Here is a 20,515-nt window from a genome sequence, read left to right as displayed (position 1 = left end):
CGTACATGTAGTGAGTGTCAGCTTAATGTTGGAGGAAATCCCGAAGTGATGCTGAAAATTGACAAATTAATTGTATTTTGGGAGCTACTAAACATTTTATGTCACCAGGAAGAACGGAAATAGATGCGTGCAGAAAAATGTGACCAGTTGACATCCATCAGCCGACCATTTATTCCGAGTTATTTCTCCGTGTTATTGTTTGTAGCTGGGAAATCCCCGTGCTGTCATTGGTAAACAACACGCTTTTTTAGTCTAAAACACAAATGAGTTCTCTCTCAGAGATATGAGACAGGTTCAGATAGTTTCGGAGCTGCATCTTATCGTAAACTTAAGATATCTTATCTTTGATCGTAAGGTGTAAGGATTAATCTAACTAAGATCGTTTCGAAAATCTAGGCCTAGCATCATAAACAAACTGACAATCCGCAATGTCGTTTCGTGTCTAGCGCTATGCCAAAATGCCATGACACAGAGTCTATACAAATATGCAGCACGACACTAGAGTGAGTGAGTATGGTTTTACGCAGCTTTCAGCAACATTCCAGCAATATCACGGCGGGGGACACCAGGCATGGGCTTCACACATTGTACCCATGTGGGGAATCGAACCCGGGGTGTTCGGCGTGACGAGCGAAAGCTTTAACCACTAGACTACCCCCACCGCCACGTACGTCACCAGAGATTGGGAAGATGGTTATAATGCTCTGTACACTTGGTGTTTGACATCTGAGGTACCAAGAGGGCTGTTTAACTCACACAATGGGTAGGTCTTTGGACGCTAATCCTGATCACGTAGCTACAATAGGTGAATACTTAAAAGGTAAACATTATGCGTTTTTGAGTATTCGATGCCCATAAATCTTAAAACACAAAATGTTTTTTAACTTGGTAGAATAGTAACATTATCAGTCCAGACTCTTCCCTGTTGTAATCACACGCGCTTATTCTGAAATCTGAGCGGGACCGGCTAATGGAAGGCTTTGTAAACAAACGTTGAAAATCAAGATCCACGTTCTGGAATATTTTCTCAAAGGAAGTAAACCATTTCACGATCTATGTTTCTCTAAATGTGTCTACGGACTCTCTGGTCTGTGGCAAAAGAACAGAGATGACCGCAAAAAACGCTTGGTAGAGGAGAGTGAACACGCCTTTTCGAGTGTGAAAAACTAAATAACAACTTCTTTAATTACTGTAAAGGCGACGTTTCGATTTATATTCTTATACATTTATATTCCAATACCGTTGTCAATCAAGGCAGTTCTGATATTGATCAAACCTAATATTTAATTGACGCGATATACATTTCGCCAAGCTAAATGACGTTTTGCTTCATAACTTGTTTCTACAGTATAGTCCTCTCCACTTGATATGGAATCACTAAATATCGCAATTATTTATGAACGAAGACAGCTACATGTGTGCTAATACTTATAAAGTGAAAACAAACCATTCCGGCAATAAGGAATATAACTTTCAGTAATGACAATAATTTGCAAATAGCGTTTTTCAAGAAAAACCGGGTGGGAGGGCCGGGGGCACGGGTGGCCCAGTCGTCTAAGGCGCCGCGATTCGCTGTGCAGAGTTGCGTTCCTTGGGCATGCCAGAAACCAATGATTGTGGGTTCGAATCCCGGTTCGCCCCGATTATGTTTCTAGGTTTGTCAGCACCATACACGTGCTCGTGGGTTTCCCCGAGGTGATAAATGTCTGAGACCTGCATCACTTGGGGCTTTCCTCCCACATTAAGCTGACACGCTGTGATATAACTGGAATACTGTTAGCAGCGGCTAACCCAAATCACTCACTCACTCACTCGAGGAATATCCATTTTGCTGTCGTGGTTACAAACCGGATGACTGCATCTCGAACTAGGTCAATTGTGCTTTCAGGTCATCCGCATATTTTTCTTTATGAGCACCAGCTGCTAAATATAGTCGGATCCTGACGGATCGTTTGTAAAGTTTGGCCTAAAGAGGCGCGTTGAAGCTGCAGCGGTAGTCTATAAATGGATTAATTCACTCACTCTCAAGGTTTTTAAAAAAAAAAATTATACTGTCTGAGAGCTGAATTTTACAAACTTTATGTGTAGATACAGCTATAGATTGACTGACAGAAGCATATGATCCTCCTTATTTGTCAATATATAATAGTGGTACAAGTTAATTTATATGTTATTAGAATGTTTTTGTGAGTAAGTAAGTGAGTTTGGTTTTACGCCGTTTTTGGTAATATTCCAGCAATATCCAGAGGAGACAAGAAATGTGGTTCACACATTGTATGCATGTGCGGAATCGAACCATGGTCTTCGGCATGACGAGCGAACGCTTTAACCAATAGGCTACCCCACCGCCTTTAGAACGTTTATAGAGTGAGTGAGTGTGGTTTTACGCCGCATTTAGCAATATTCCAACAATATCACGGCGGAGGACACCGGAAAAATGGGATTCACACATCGTACCCATGTAGGGAATAGAACGTTTAGAGCAGTGGATGTGTAACAACCTAGCTATGTTGCAGACTGTAATATTCGTTTGTTTGTTTGTTTGTTTATGTGTTGTTTTACGCCGCACTCCGCAATTTTCCAGCTATATGACGGCGGTCTGTAAATAATCGAGTCTGGACCAGACAATCTAGTGATTAATATCATGAGCATCGGTCGGCGCTATTGGGAGCGATGACATGCATCAAAACAGTCAGCGAGACTGACCACCCGATCCCGTTAGTTGCCTTTTACGACAAGGATGGTTGCTGAAGACCTATTCTACCACGGATCTTCACGGGTTACTGTCATATTCAGTTATATGGAGACCCTAACGCTCGAGTCGGCTGTGGAAATCAGCCTCCTGTTTCTGTATATAATGAAGCGTACAATTTCCTTTCCAGATGAGTCAATATACCGATTTTTAAGACATATTTAGATTGTAAATACTCAATTGGCTTGTTGTCGGTGGTTCTTTTACTTGTGATCGATTATTTCATTTCCGGTTGAACTTTTCTGTTACAAAAACAAAATAGCAGTAGTCAACAGCGTTGAGACTAATCATATCCCTGTAATCTTATATCTCATAGATGGTGAAAAGAATACCGTACGATTATAAAATACACCACGTACTGTCAAGTTGGAATGAAATAACTGGCATGTTGAAACTGTTATAGCCAACATGATTGCAGGTTACGGAGAGTGACGAGTTGTGACGAATGTCGTGTGACCTATACAAAACGTACCGCTAAAAGCACAAATGAAACTTCTTGCTAACCGAAACCGACATTGCGCGAAATACGAAATCAATAAAATAAATGTGTAGATTGGATCTAAATTCTAAACATTCATATCTCGTGCATACCTGTGGTAAACAGCTTCGTAAATTTACTGAAGACATATTTGTTTTATTTTTTGTTTGCAATCTTCTGGTAGGGGTACCAAAATGTGTTAAACCTCTCAAACCTAGAGACGGGTACACAGAAACGTTTTGTTGAATCAGGGGGAAACCATGAACCCGAAAAGATATTCGGCGTCCAGGTTCACACCCGATATTAGATTATTTGGGAGAGAGGATTGTGCAAGCTCTGTAATGAGTGTTCGCTGTTTCTCCACGGACTATTGTGCAACATTGATAGGCCAACCGAAATTGCAGCTTCCTTATCTACCGCTATCTAAACACACGATCGAAATCGTGCTTCCTGATGACGGCAACTGACACCACACCTGCCTTTGTACAGTACCTGGGGCGTCATGAGGGTACCAACCCCCCTTTTGGTACACTGGATGTCGCAGTGCAGTAAGCTGGATGCCACGAAATGTTTACCTGGTACGCGGATACCAGTATGTCCATGTTGAAATTTTATTATCGTAATATTCTTAATGATGCAAAGAGTGACAAAAAATTATAAAATATATCGCCCTTAATTTATAAGCTCGCATGGTCATGCATTCTACATGAAAATCTGATTTAAATAGTACCAGCTGTGTACATTGATAACACTCAAAGACTTCTTAAATTGGATGCCAATATAATTTGGAACACCTGCAACTCATTCTTTCACTTGACCATGAATACGGGAGGTAAGACCGTTACACTAAGAAATGGTGCGTCTCAACTTGAACTGAAACATTAAAAGATTAACTCCTTATAGTAAGTAGCTCATCTCAACTGGAGCTCAAACATTAGAGACCAACTCATCCATGGCGTGGCTCAACCGACGCTAAAACTCATTATGGAATTTGGCTGGACTCAATTTGGAGGTAAAAGGTGAGGTGAAATGTGGTTTAACGTCGCGTCCAAAATTAATGCACTGACATAGCGACGTGTGTGTGTGTGTGTGTGTGTGTGTGTGGCTGCTTGTACTTGTCCGGATTGATGCCGATTTACAGTGCTAGCTCACTGAGATACCATGCCGCAATTTAACATGAATATCCAAATCAGACACAGTATACTGACTCCAAGCCGACCAGTCCTTGTTTTAACCCAGACAGGGTAACAACAAGTACCATATTTTAACGTCTTTTGGTATGATGCGGACGGGGATCGAACCCCGGACCTTCCGCTCTCCGGGCGTGGAGCTAAAACATTATACACCAAATAGATCATTATAATAGGAAGTGGCGCGTCTCACCGGGAACTTAAACGTTACACGCTAACTGATTTTACCAGAAAGAGGCTCGTCTCAACGGGATCTGAAATATTTAAAGACCAACTCCTTAAATAAGTGGCGCGTCTCAACGGGATCTGAAACATTTAAAGACTCACTCCTTATAGAAGTGGCGCATCTCGACCGGATCTGAAACATTTAAAGACTAACTCCTTATAGAAGTGGCGCGTCTCAACGGGATCTGAAACATTAAAGACTAACTCCTTACAGAAGTGGAGCGTCTCAACGGGATCTGAAACATTTAAGGACTAATTCATTACAGAAGTGGTGCGTCTCAACCGGATCTGAAACATTTAAAGACTAACTCCTTATAGAAGTGGCGCATCACAACATGATCTGAAATATTTAAAGACTAACTCCTTAAATAAGTGGCGCGTCTCAACAGGATCTGAAACATTTAAAGACTAACTCCTTATAGAAGTGGCGCATCTCAACCGGATCTGAAACATTTAAAGACTAACTCCTTATAGAAGTGGCGCATCACAACATGATCTGAAATATTTAAAGACTAACTCCTTAAATAAGTGGCGCGTCTCAACAGGATCTGAAACATTTAAAGACTAACTCCTTATAGAAGTGGCGCGTCTCAACGGGATCTGAAACATTAAAGACTAACTCCTTATAGAAGTGCCGCATCACAACTGGATCTGAAACATTTTATGACTAACACCTTATAGAAGTGCCGCATCTCAACCAGAAGCTTAGAGCTTTTTAATAACTCTCAATATAAGTGCAAAAGGGATCAGACTTCCAGACGACCTCAGCTGACACCAAAACTGCCTTTCTACGGTAACTGGGGTATCATTGGGTGTGGACAGCACCCGCAACTCATTCTTACACTTCACCATGAATGCGGAAGGTTATACTTTCCCCACTACTCGGAACATTCTGACCAGCAAAATACACCCCTATATCTACTGACCACATTCTTCACAGAGAAAGTCCAGCATAGCATGGCTTTCTCAGAATGGAGCCCACGTGACCACGGACAGTTGTAGTGTTTAACCCATGTCCAGGCACCTTGGTCGTCTGGGTATAACCTACAATTGTAGAAGGACATGTTTACCTTAAGTAAAAGTCACTGTAACTACAGAAACTATATGAAATTAAAGTGGCGCCGAGTTTGAACCATAATATTGAAAAATTATCTGCTTCGTCTAAGTGACGCGTGTCAAACTGGATATGAATCATAAAACACTCATTATAGTAGGAAGTTGCGCGTCTCAACTGGAACTCAAACATTAAATGACCAACAAATAATAACAAGCGTATAGTTGACGACGTTATCTATATCACCCGCCCATTTTAACACGTTATGGTCCCAAACCATGTAACTGACCCAACATTTCTCTTAACCCATGTCAAAGCAGCTGCAATGGAAATTCTAAAAAAAATAATTTCTAAAACTCCTTAATATCAAATGGCACCAGTTCAGTATGTGCTTTGTTTATAGACATGCAATGTTTGGCAGGAAATATTTAACAGTTTATTTGTTATACTTCATAAGTGAACCCACCCTGTATTAAAACTTAATGGAAACGTAGAAAAGAAAAAAATTGTAAAATTCCTAATTAGCAAAAGGCTCCAGTTAAGTATGTGTCTGGTAAACATGCTTTGTTAGAAAGTATTGACTGGGTTTTGAGTTATGCTCCGGAAACGAACTCTGCCCCATAGAACCTAAGTCCAACTTGTTGCCATGGAAACATAAAAAATAAAAATGGATTAAATTCCTTAATAGCAAAAGACACCAGTTCAATATGTGCCTGGTGGACATGCAAATTTTTGTAAGAAAGTATCTTACAGTTTATGAGTTACGCTCCGGAAATGAACACCACCCTTATAGAACCTAAATCCAACTTGTTGCCATGTAAACGTAAAAAATGAACATTTCTAAATTCCTAAATAGCAAAAGGCACCAGTTCAGCATGCAAGGTTTCGTAGAGACTTATTTAACGGTTTCTGAGTTATGCTCGGGAAACGATTTCGCACACACGGACGCACGGACAGACGGACGGAATCCATTTCAATATCCCCCGCCAACTTCGGATAATAATAGGATTTGGCGCATCTCAACTGGATCTGAAACATAAGAGTGCGTTACATTAAACTAGGCGGTGGCGCATCTCAGCTGGAGCTAAAATATTAGAGAACAACGCATTGCGACTGGAGGTATCTAAACAAGAGCTAAAACATGAGAACATCACATTATAACATGTCACAAATGGAGCTGAAACATTAGAGACCAACTGATTATGTGAAGTAGCGCATCACAACAGGTGCTTGAACGTTAGAGACCAAAACATTATAAAGGTGGCGCATCACAACTGTAGCTTAAACAGAGACCAACTCAGCATATTAAGTGGCGCGTCACAACTGGTGATGAAATATTAGAGAGCAACTCATTACTATAGAAAGTAATGCGTCTCAGCTGGAGCTAAAAAAGATAGACTCATTATAATAAGAAATGGAGCGCCTCAAGGGGTACCGACACATTAAATGACCAACTCAGGGCTCGAAAAATTTCTTAAACATAACTTGTCCTGCAGGCAATATATTTTTTATGAAGTTTCATGTTTTCGGTTATAATAACCATTTTCTGCAATTAACCTTTATAAAGTAAAAATTCACAAATATATTCAGCGGCTTTGCATAACTTTGTGCGGACTGAAGTTTAGTCATAACTTGTTCATATTCACAGCATTGAACATATTGCTACTTTTCCCTCGATAGTTTAATTTTTAATTTCTAAACTTATTGTTCAACCCAATCACCAGTCAAGAATTTGGATCTGAAAGTTGAGGATAGTTAAGACAGACAGTACAAAATAATCCATAGTCCCCGCCATCCAGTCATCATCACCAATTCGCATAAAACAGAAGAAATGAACATAATTATATGCCTGTTTATTTCTTTAACAGACAGTTGCCAAGTATGCCGTCTATTAATGATATGAGTGACGTGCGCAACCCTATTATTTCTAAGAACGTGCGAGGGGTAAAAAGAAATATATCTTGCATACTGTGCTTTGTTTCTAACCTGGACACTCAAAAAAATTACTCAGCTGTCTAGAGAGGGGTGCGCAATATAAAATAGACGCCATCATAATTTTTCCCCAATGCAAAGACATTACCGTCAGCACTAAGACTGGAAGACGCTATTGACCCCTTGAAACGAACTTTGTTTGACAGAGAATGGATATCTACATATCATAAATGTCATACTTTGACTCGTTCAAAGTCATATTTGTTGTAGTTTGACTATTATATGTCAACATAAAGTTTTCTCGATCAGAGGGGTGGGAGCCTCGACGGTGACTGGTCAAATTATTCCATACGTAAAAATAACCGGCAATAGCCATCAACCTATGAAAGTGCTTCACTTATGATTATTATTTTAAATGTATATCGTAAAGCTGCAGCTGAAATGAAACGATATAAGATTATATTATTCCTGATAAAATATAAGTTTCAGATACAATTCTGCCGATCATTTCATCAAAATTATTTGAAGTTTTATTATTGGGTAATTTTGAACCGAATCACCGGTAGAAAAAGTGTGTACAGCTGATTGCTGTGTCCGGTTTGGTTTACGAGAAAAACATGTAGTAATCTTAATCTTTGCATATAAAACAATGACTAGCAGGACAGGAAATACAATTAAAACGGTAAATAATATTGCCTAGTAATGTTTTACCTCAAGTGTCAAATTTGTATTGACCATGTTTTTTATCACCCGATCGTTAACCTGCATGAAGTCGCTGAAGGCATATGCTGTTATGTTTTTCTGTGCCTAATACTCGAATATCTTTTCCAAAATACTGGTTGGTTGGTTTGTTGGTTAACGCCGTTCTCAGCAATATTCAAGCTATATGACGGCGGTCTGTAAATAATCGAGTCTGGACCAGACAATCCAGTGATTGACATCATGAGCATCGATCCACGCAATTTGGATCAATGAAATGCATCAACCAAGTAAGCGAGCCTGACCACCCGATCCCGTTAGTCGCTTCTTGCGACAAGCATAGTCGCCTTTTACGGCAAGCATGGGTTGCTGAAGACTTATTCTACCCCGGATTTCAACGTGTCGACTCACACATTTACCAATTTTGGGTACGGGACCCAGATTTTCGTTTCGTCTCAGGAGCGAACGTTTTAACAACATGGTTTAACCATACAACAACACGAGTGATGTAAACAACAGAAAACAGTTTCGTTGCCGTCATAACGGCTTCTTCAACACAATTATGCCTCGTATATCATTCATCAGTATCTTTGAGGTAAGGTCAATATATTGAAAATCCTAGTTTCGGATACAGTTTATTTCGCATTTTGGATCATTAGTGATAGCATGACAACTACGGAACTACCATGTCAATTGAACTAATAGTGGCTTTAACTCTCTTGTATATCCATACTATAAAACTAACAACTTTTTTCTCAAGGTGTACACAGGCCCGTCGGAGTAGTACCACACACACACACACACACACACACACACACACACACACAGAATTATGTTTTTCAACAAATTTCCACAAGGAGACCATTGTCAAACGCCTTCACACATTGGCCAACATCTGCATATATACAGAATATTTGCTGCGAAACAGAATTTACAAAAAGTAGTATCTATGTACATGCTGTATGCTACATTTAATAATATGCTTTAAATTCATTGACGACATGGGACAATACCTCCCGAATTCCACATACACACACAAACACAAAAAACAGAGACACACAATGACTTAGAAACGCTCCAATCGGCCTGGTCCCCATGACATGTGCTGTTTTGTATCGAATATAACATCACATCATCTGTGAATCGTTACAGCCACAGCGATTATACTATTACATAGTTATAAGTTCACCAACAGATTGTTTAATTACATATTGCTGCACTTACCTTGTCGTTTTGTTCAACGTCCTCTCGGGAGGAAAAAACACGGCAGGGCAGGAAAGTCCTCATAATGCACATGACATACCGCCAAAATAGCAGCGTTCACCGTAGCGTGTGAATATAATAAACATGAGAAACTGCCCTTTGTAATCTCGATTTTAAATAAATTCTAAACAGCTTGTTGAAATTAATTTAACACTTGATAACACCGGTACACTTGATAAAGTTAGCGTCTTCTGCTTCGATCCATAGAGTCTGGTTTACGCGCATGAAAAACTCGTGCAACGGAAGTGTTTCCCGATTGGCCAAACTCGTAACCATGCCATCACGTGACTATTCTGGTGAACACCTGCATGAAATATACAACACTTCTAACCTGATTTGACATTTGTTTATATAAATAATCTTAACCGACAAAGCCATTGGCAGTGGGGTTTGTCCAGCGAGGTTAAAGAGTTGACTCGTCACACCAGTTCACCACAAGGATACACCATGTAGAGCCGATTTTGACGCCTTTATCCGTATGGCTTGGATTTTGTTAGTTCTAAATTTCGAACATGCTTTTTAAAAAATAAATGGTAATTTTTAGCGGTATTCATCATAACAGAATGGAGATATAATACAGTGGATAGTCGAGCATGAGTTGCCAAGCGCCTTAACAATTTAATGCAGTTTAATCACTGTGACGATTATGAATAAAAAATATTATAGAATTATGAACAATATGTATAAAGTACCACACGAGCAAAAGATACATTAACTGAGGGTCAAAAGAAATAATACCGAGTTTGTTTTTTTATGAAATGGAAAATTGAAACAACTATTGCTAAATTTGATTATGTCTGTTTAACCATCACTCATTCCTGCAACAGTTTGTGAAATGTAACCTGTGGCTGGCTAATTTGTGTAAAAAATATGTTGGTTCAATGCAGACTGGGGTAGGAAATGAACTTGCAGCCCCATGACCCCTAACAAGTTTGTAATGTTATAAATTTATGCCGAAAAGAGCAAATTTATTGGTTTTCAAGATAAGATTTCTTTAATACCCATCAACAGTTGTGTATCATGTGAATAAATTATTTTAATTTTTTGAAGTTCTAAATCAAATCATATTTTAAAAAATAAAACCATGTTGGCGTATTGTGTGAGTGAAGCGCCAGAATAATTTTTTGGGGTATGATATCGCTAACTTAAGTTATTTTTAATTGAAAATCAAAGATATGATAAAATCCACAGAGCTGTGCAGTTTCATTTGTTCCTCAGTATATATTTGGAATGCAACACTGCGATGTAGCAACTACGTGGCACAGCAAGCGCTCACACTTTGAAACCGTGTTTTTGGACGACCCAGTGTGGAAATTGTCGTTTATGAGCTGACTCGATATCGTTGTTTGATTGTTGCGTTAGTTTTTAGGATATATGGGTTTGATCACAATGATCAAACTGATATTTATGAAAGAAGTTATTAATTTCCCTGAAAATTCTTGAAAAAAATAATAATGCTTCAGGCTTTTAGGTAAAAACGATATTGTTTTCCAAAACATTTAAAATAATCCATAATTATCAAGATCAAATATTTAAAACGAATTAACACGAAAATGCTGAACTAAAATTTTTAACAGAAGTTTCAATACAACAAAACAACATGCATATTTCAGAGACACCCACACTGGGATTATTTACAGTAAATATTGCGCCTTGTGCGCATAACAATTAAGAATGGACGCAAATAATATCCATTGGACACACAGGAATATGGATGTTGGAATTGTTTTTTTCAGGTGAACAATTGACTTGCCTTTGCATGTGTTTGTGACGGGTTCCACCGGTGGGGCAGGATACGCTCACCTTTTCGCGAACACCTGGTATCTTTACTTTTTGATAGTGCTTCATAAACACATGCTCATGATATAGTCGGAATCGTACAATCGACTCTGTTTTGTGCAGAGATATTGATATGGAAAGGGTTTTGTCGCTTTATTTACTCAGTCATTAAATTTCGTTTCAAACAAGAAAATCCCTTTCTGAAAGAAGCAAAAGGCCGCACACATAATTTGCAATTTTTTTTGCTGTTGGTACAGTGGTCAATAAGCTGGTACCCGATTATATTCCTGGGACAATCAAAATTCATTTCCTAGAGTCCCTGGGACTCGCAATTACATAGGTGAGTCCATGCGATACCATTGCTGAGATGATAGATCAAAGTTACTGTCTTTCTGCAGTAAACGTTCATCGCGTCAGAGTATTGCTTCATATATTATGGATGCCCGTTCCCGGGGTTTTTCAGGTGAACAATTGACTTGCTTTTGCATGTGTTTGTGACGGGTGCCACCGGTGGGGCAGGATACGATCACCTTTTCGCGAACACCTGGTATCATTACTATTTGATAGGGGTTCATGAACACATGATCATGAAAGTGTAGGACTCGTACATTGGAATCTGCTTTGAGCAGAAAATTCTTATGAATATGGAAAGGGTTTTGTTGCTTTTATCTATTATTGATACGTAAAGGTTTAAAGTCGTATGGTTTGTTTGTTTGGGTTGTATACTCCCCAGGGAGCTGAGAATGAAAATCGAGTGCTAACTGATCCATTGACCGGGGTGATAATAGCGTAGCGCCATGAGCATCCACTTCGTGAGTGGAATCTGACGCATTTTAAATGCACTTATTTTTATTATTATTGTTTGTTGTTTAACGCCACATTCAGTGTGTAAATGGTGGTAAATGAGTCTGGACCACACAATCCAGTGATTGACATCATGAGCATCGATCCACGCAACTGAATATACGAGGACATGCATCAACCAAGTAAGCCAGGTTGACCACCCGATCACGTTAGTCGCCTTTTACGACAAGCCTAGTCGCTATTTACGGCAAGCATGGATTGCTGAAGACCTATTCTACCCCGGATGTTCACGGGTCAAAAAGTCGTATGCTGATAGATTGTTAGGTGATGTGGGCCATTTATTGATTATTTGATTGTTGTTGTTTGCAGATAGATTGTTAGGTGATGTGGGTGATTGATTGATTATTTGATTGTTGTTGTTGTTGCTTAACGCCAAACTGAGCAATATTCCAGTTGTATGACGGCGGCCTGTAAAAAATCGATTCTGGACCAGACAATCCAGTGATCGATGCTGAGATCACGCCGTCGAAGTACGCTGACACGCAATGAACCAAGTATTCGAGTCTGACCACCCGATCCATTTAGTCGACTGTACGACCACCATAGGTAACTGGGGGCCTATTCTAACCCGGAAACCCACGGGGCGTTGAGAGTGTTTGGATGAAAGGGGAAGAAACAACTTCAGGTGTATGGTGGTTATGGGTTAGCAATGCTACATGCAAACATGCTCGCGTGTTTTGGTGGAGATATATGGATGTATATGTATGTATACTGTTGACGACATTTATATGTTTGTTGCCGGAGTGAAAGTTTTTTCCAAAGTTTTTTTCCAAAGAGTTCACACACACGCAACATGTGTGCATGGTGATTATGTTTCACGTATGGGTGTATAGTGAGTGAGTGGGTGAGTGAGTTGGGTTTTACGCCGCTTTTAACAGTATTCCAGTTATATCACGGCGTGTCAGCTTAATGTGGGAGGAAAGCCCGAAGTGATGCAGGTCTCCGACGTTTACCACTTCGGTGAAACCCACGAGCACGGGTATGGTGCTGACAAACCTAGAAACATAATCAGGGCGAACCGTGATTCGAACCCACAATCATAGGTTTCTGGCGTGCCCAAGGGACGCAACTGTGCACGGCGAATCGCGGCGCCTTAGACGACTGGGCCACCCGTGCCCCCTAAGGGTGTACAGATAACAGGGTTTGTTTGGTGACTGAAATTCAGCATGGCTGTCATTACGACCATGTTTAAATCAGATTGGAATTCTCTTTGAGATAGAGACGGGATATTTTTCTCTGAATGCTTCAAAACATACAATTTCCTACTTTGAAAAGGATAACTAAACACTATATACACTTTTTGTATACAGGACATCCACTGAACAATTAACTATTGGAGTTCAAACTTTTGGAAAAATTATTTTTCTAGGTTTTCGGTGGGAAAATATTAGAATATTTTAAGGCCCTCGGATTCATCAGTACACCAAGGAAGGCAAACGTAAAAACGTTCGTTCCGGTTTGGGGACCCAAATACTGCAGTCTACCCCATAATTCTTCATACCGGAATATGCTTACTGAACTATGACTTACACGTATAATGCTTGTTTAACACTGCACTCCAATATTCAAACAATCTCATGGCAGCAAGAAAATAATTGAAGAGCTTAGAGCCAAAAGGGCCAATGTCACGTGGAGTCCCATACCCACATGCATGCTAATTAACTTTTTTTACCGATAAATTCCTAGACATTAATGCATTCTAACAGCAGAGATATGAATGTTGTTTAAAATAAAACATTCAAAAAAGGAAATTAACTTACGTTTTTAATTTGTGTAAGGGTGGAAAGAGCCAATGTCTGTATTCTGGCCCTTTTTGACCCATGTCAGATTGATAAACTACTACTGAAAGTACAAACACATACTATTGAAGTACTTTTAAATGATTTAAACTAATGCCAACCGTGTTGTAATAGTTGAAACATAATAATAAGGTGTCCAAACTTTCAAAATCTATCTCAGACAACCAGTCTCAGTCTCAACCACACACGGAGAGTGTACCGAAGGTGTCACGCGCTGGGAAGGAGCTTCATGACGTAATTGGTGCCAATTTAACTGGGTCCCTGTCTAGTCTTAACGCAAAAGATATCAAGTACCAGTTTACGGTAAAACAACATGGCTTACGAGTCCGACTCATTGTCTGATTGCAAAGAATTGTCATTAGACCAGCAAGAAATTGTGAAGCCATATGCTTTTGAACCTACACCGGCCAATTTCCGAACTTCAAGATAAAGTCAAGGTATGATGATGAAGAGGAAACAAGGGAAGACCTTTTGTTCGTGTCGTCAAGCCCCGACCCATCTACGCAACAACCGCCGAGACCACTGTGGTAAGAATAAACATAAAAATATCTCATTACAGCTCATTGTGTATTCGGACCCCATGGCACCGCGGCATTCATCGTATCGCGGCATTTGTGCTTTCCGATAGTTCAAGCGGGACACGCCTCTTAGCGGCTGTCTATTAACGCAAATCAGTAACCAGGAAGTGCTTGCTTCGTAACCAATTTCCTCGGAATGTTCCGTCTTCTGTAAGTAAGGAGTTATTAACGCGATAATACTTACTTCTGGCATCTTTTTAATATTGCCTTACCCCCATCTGTCAATGGCCAACGATATAACCCGCAGTTCCCCAGGTAAACTTTACCTATCGACCTGAACAAGATCATCTGCATATTCACGGCGACTAATAAGGTAACGCAAGTTAACGGAAGCACATTTTTTCCCCGCTGTGTGCCCGGAATCTATTAGATCATTTTAAGGGCCATCATGCCATACTTAGAAGTACGTTCTTCATTAGGAGCCAAAAGATAAATACATCTTTTGGGCATACTAGGAGTGCTTTTTTATATATTTATTGTTAACTTCCATATTTTTTTTGGACAAATTATTGTCATCCAATTTTTTTTTAAACAATCTTAAAATATCATTTCTGATATTTTGTTGTTTATTTTTCTCTTACTTTTCGGTAAATACATTATGCATTGAATACCCTGGTAGCATGCCATCATCGGCCCTGCATCGGCCCAACGCCGGCAAACTTCATCCGCCCTGCATCGGCACTGCACCTGCACAGCATCGGCCCAGCGTCGGCAAACATCGTCGGGCCGATGAAGTTTTGCTCATCGGATCGACATCGGCCCAATATCGGCAAACGTCATCGGCCCTGCATCGGCAATGCACCGGTCCAGCATTGGCCCAGCGTCGGCAAACATTGTCGGGCCGATGAAGTTTTGCTCATCGGATCGACATCGGCCCAACGTCGTAAATAGTTATCTGGCCAGCCTTCGGCCAGACATAGGTAACTGTTATTGAATCAGAATCAGATGGACATCTGTCCCAACGTCAACAACAATTATCAGCGCAGTATTGGGTTGACATTGGCCTGACAGTAATTACAGGTTTAGAATCAGCCTTGTCCAACCTCAAGTCCTATCACCATCCAAGCATTAGTCATTCAGACTTCATCACCCTTTCTCTTCTTTGCTCATTTACAATGGCAGTTGGGATGTTCAGTATTTTTACCCTTCATAATATTTGATGGCAGTTCTTGAATTTCTTCAAAATAAATACATAAAGTATGAAACAAATGGCTAACAATTTGCAATAATCATTTACAATTAGCAATATCTTCAAAAATAGTCAAAAAAACCCAAACTTAAATTGTTAACGCTTCATTAGTTTTTTCATCTGCCGTTGTCTTAAATAGGCTAATGTCATCTAAAGTAGTTGCCTGCAGAAGTCATAACTGACAACATCTTATCTTAATATTTCATGTAAATGATGCCACAATAGAACTTTTCCAAGTGTAGTGTTAGATTTCATAAAACTAAACATTTCTAAAAGCTGCAGCTAGCTCTGATGTTAAAGTTACAAAGATAAAAGGTAAAACTAAAAAATACTGAATTTTTAAAAAGATAATTTTTTATCATAGTTAATACTTTGAAAACCAACTGTAAGTAATATGAATACTTCTAGCTGTACAAAACAATCGAAATGCTTACACTAGTTACAGTACTATTTTTTATGTACCCTAATACATGTGTAGTTAATACTTATAAATAAACACAAAGAGCAAAATAGAATAATAAAATTTTTATTATTTACAAGAAAACAGTGTTACTACCTGCAACAAGGCGGATGTGAAACATATATTCTCAAAACCAGTTTGAAAACACAGTCTAAACATATACCCCTCATATTGGCCTGCAAAATTTCATTTGTTTGGCTTCAAATTCGTTTGCGAGACAAACTCCCCCCCCCCCCCCCCCCATTCCATCAAGTTAAAAAAGCATGAAGCAATGGCCATAACTCCATACTCCATTCTTATAACCATCTTTTGGAGTTTGTACCTTAGATAAGCACGGAAAGTTTCATTTATTAACTTCAGTAGTGTCCAAGAGAATCTGGCAGAATATGTACCAAGTTCAAAACCAAGGGTCATAACCCTGTGAAAAATATGTTGTCAACACCAACTTTTTGGATTTCTTTGTTCCGTTGCAATTCAGCACTTTTGTTTGCAGATTCTCTATCTGCACCTCTGTTTTTCAGTACACGTTTTCCTTATGCCATTTCTAAGCCTTGCTCCTGGAACTCGAAGCCATTCTTTTACACAGGTCACCATGTACTTGTCAGTGGCTTGTAAGAGCCCAGCTGCAGGCTTCCTCCTCAGCTTCTGTTTACAAATGATAGCAAAAAATGTCAGTGTGCATATTATAAGTCATTGCATGCACTCTCACAATTACAAGTAATGTACTTCACAAGTGTGTCAAAACAAGTTATTGATAACATGATGGAATAATAGAATAAGTAATACCCTGTTCACATGCACCACCTTACATATGTGTGTATATATTATTTTAAGTCTTGACACCTGTTAATAAATACAGGGTTCACTTAAGGAATTTTCTGACATGGGCCCTTTATGGGACAATTTCATATATTCCCTAGGTACATCCGCACTTGCCCATACAGCACAATGTTAAAATGCCCCATTGTATTTGAAAATGAGGGCCTTTTTTTCAAATTTAGGGGCTAAAAGCAGAAGGCCCCACCCTAGAATTATCGGAATCCCAGTAAGTAAATTGATAAGTTTATAATATGTGTAAATAAGTAAATTGAATTATGTGTAATTATATATGCAAATAACATAACCCCTCCCAATATTGCATGGTAGGTCCCTAATCTGTTTCTTATGTCAATTAAAAAAGATTTTATAACTGACATATCACCCTATTTATTTAGCCAAATAAACATCCCCAATAACCACATGATAACCCCCCTCCCCCAATCTTGCTAGAGAACAGTTTTAGGTGTGCAATCTCTCTTGTATGTCTATCAAAAGTAAGTCAGCATGAAATTTCATTTGGAAGATTACCACGGTAAGTGTCAGGGGCTCTTAATAGGGCAAACATGATATTAGATATATGCTTATAAATATTTCAATCAGAAACATGTATCAGTTGGTTTGGTTTGTTGTTTAACGCCACTCAGCAATATTCCAGCTATATGACGGCGATCTGTAAATAATCGAGTCTGGACCAGACAATCCGGTCATTAATATCATGAGCATCGATCCACGCAATTGGGATCGATGACATGCATCAATTAAATAAATCAGCGAGCCTCACCTCCCAATCCCATTAGTCACCTCATATGACAAGCATAGTCGCCTTTTACGGCAAGCATGGGTTGCTGAAGACCTATTCTACCCCGGATCTTCAATATGTATCAAACCTTGAGTAAATTTCCCATACTTAATACATGTAGAGAAATTTAATCCACTCACCAGTGCCCTCTCAGTTGCTCGATTTTGGAAAAGCTGCTAAGTGTTCATTCAGCTCATCCATGTTTGCCAACAGGCAATGGCTGAACGTCTGGTTTTCTTAAATAGAAATATAAGAATATTATGTATTAAGTTTGTGTAGCAGCAGTGAGCACTTAGCTATGAAGATGATGATGATGTCAAGAGGTTGAGGGGAATATTGCTCAAAACATAAAAGTAACATTTAAATAAAGCTTTGGCCATACACAGATATCAGGTCCTTTCCTTAATTCATACATCTTATCTCGTATATTTGCACTTGTACATACAGTCCTTATCTGGAGCCATGTAGCAGAAATAATTTCCCAGGGAAAGTAGTTTCACTTTAATAGCCATAGCCCCATTCATTGAAAAGCAGTGAGAAAATCCCCAAATTGACATATTATTGAACAGTTCCTGTGAAGTCTGGTTACCACAAAACAGATTTCATTTATTATGTGATACCATATATATGTAGATTATATCATGGTAAACCAAAACTGCAAATAAACGTTTATCATTAAATGATTAGATACAAAGGTATGTACATATTACAAACACTTGTATGCAAAAAATAGCAGGAAAGTATTGGGGACAAGTAATTTTATGCACATTTTCATTGCTTGTAAACATAGGAAAAGGGATAATGATAAACTGAAATAATATATCTTTAGTTAGAATAAATCAAATTTGAAACAAGGCTCTGGATGTGTTTTTACAATGGATAATGTCCTGAAACATCTGTACTGCAGTATCTATTCTTCCTCATCAAAGTTTTACCATTAATTTGAATTTTGATTAAATAAATGACATTTTAAACTGTCTTGTAATAGATCTATATATTTAGCATCAATTACCTTTGAAATAGTACATTTTTTCAAATATCTTAGTTAGTTTTTCATCACAAGTGTACATCAAAAAATTTCTTAACCTGTTAAGACTACTTGAAATTAAGAATATAAGTACTAAATTTTACCTTTACTCTCTTGTAGTTAATATCTGCTAAATATAAACTAGTAATCGATTCTGAAATAGCCATATCTCAAAATGACAAAATGAAACTGTGAGATTACACCTTAATCGATCGATACAGATACCATACATCGGTATAAGATTTCTGATCGATATATAGGCCTAGGTCTATGTAAGGTATCCAGGTAGATCTTGATAAAATTGCCCACACCTGTAATACACAGTGATCGTTTACAAAAAGAGCTGTCCTTTCATTTCGCCCTTTATCCAGAAAATGTTCAAAATTCGCAAGTAACTATGACAAAAAACATCAATTTTAAAACAATTTTTTATTTCAACTGTTTGGTGATCGAAAACCGAACTCGGCAGTGTAGCTCCATTCATCTATCAGTAGGAATATTAGCTAGACCGCAAGTTTCCGAAAGCCTCGTTATGAATTTTATGTGCACTGCTTTTTGTGCTGACAGCAATCACAAAATTGACTTGTAAATTCGAGTTTGTAATTAATTTCCTAACCTCATCCATCCCCACACTTAACAAATACGACTGCGACAATGACAAATGAAGCAATGTTCATTCAAAATTACTAATGTAAGTAATTGTTTGGCTATTCATTTGCTTGCCGCTGTAATACTCTCACCCCGAGATTGCGACTCGTGGGTTGAACATCGCAGAATCTGCATGGTAATAAAACATATCTTGTCATGTTTTGCATTTGCCCTTGTCCACGCGTTTTGCTAGAAATATGTATATGGTGTTTAAAAAATATAAATAGTTAGGATGCAGTGTCACGACATAGATCCACGGACTTTGTCACTGACGTAAAATAGGCAGGATACATTGATAGGATTGTGTTTCTCTAACTTCCAAAACACATAGGCCTAGATTTCTCTACTCACGTTGACACTTTTGTATGAACACTGTTTCTCGTTTCAATTGTAAGGTTTGAAAATGAAATGAACACCTCGTAAATACAGTAATGAAGTAAACACTTACCGCAAAATAGGTTTTCCCTCAGCCCTCCATGCATCATCCTTTCGTCGTCTGCTTGCAAAGACGCGCGTGAGTAACAGCGCCCTCTATTACAAGAGTAGCTTCCCTGGAAGCATGTTGTGAAAACGTGGACCAACGAAACATAACCGATCGCGATATTCCAAACTTTTGCCAACATCTTGTAATTTGCTGAATGAATTGTAAGATGTGACGAATCCCGTCTGTATCCTCTGTGTATGTTGTATATGTGCAGCCAAAATGGTCAGTGAATGTGCTTGATCTATTTAATTTTAAAATGAAAAATAAAGTTAATATTTTGAATTCGAGTAGAATTATTGTATTATTCGTAAATATATATTTGATCTAATGTTTGTCACATTGTTATCGACAAATGTGTTATTTCTTTTATGTTATCATAACAAGATCAAATCATATATCAGGTTCCATAATGTCAGTGCCAATCACCAGCATTGGCCTGACAGCGGACCGCTGCAGTTTGCCGATGCCGATATTGC

General features: G+C 38.8%; 1 long non-coding RNA gene across 1 annotated transcript; it reads right to left on the bottom strand.

Annotated features, from left to right (window-relative positions):
• Positions 1–16,562: 16,562 nt before the first annotated feature.
• Positions 16,563–20,071, bottom strand: LOC125378140. The gene is made up of 3 exons (XR_007220012.1): positions 20,004–20,071; positions 18,021–18,116; positions 16,563–16,907 (listed from the first exon to the last, which is right to left on the bottom strand). It is a non-coding gene; the product is annotated as an uncharacterized LOC125378140 (long non-coding RNA).
• Between the last annotated feature and the right edge of the window lie 444 nt (positions 20,072–20,515).

The sequence above is a fragment of the Haliotis rufescens genome, unplaced genomic scaffold (assembly GCF_023055435.1).
Source record: "Haliotis rufescens isolate VD_foot unplaced genomic scaffold, xgHalRufe1.0.p SCAF_110, whole genome shotgun sequence".
NCBI lineage: Eukaryota > Metazoa > Mollusca > Gastropoda > Lepetellida > Haliotidae > Haliotis > Haliotis rufescens.
Note: the sequence above shows the minus strand (reverse complement) of the source record. Positions and strands in the feature narration are given on the sequence as shown.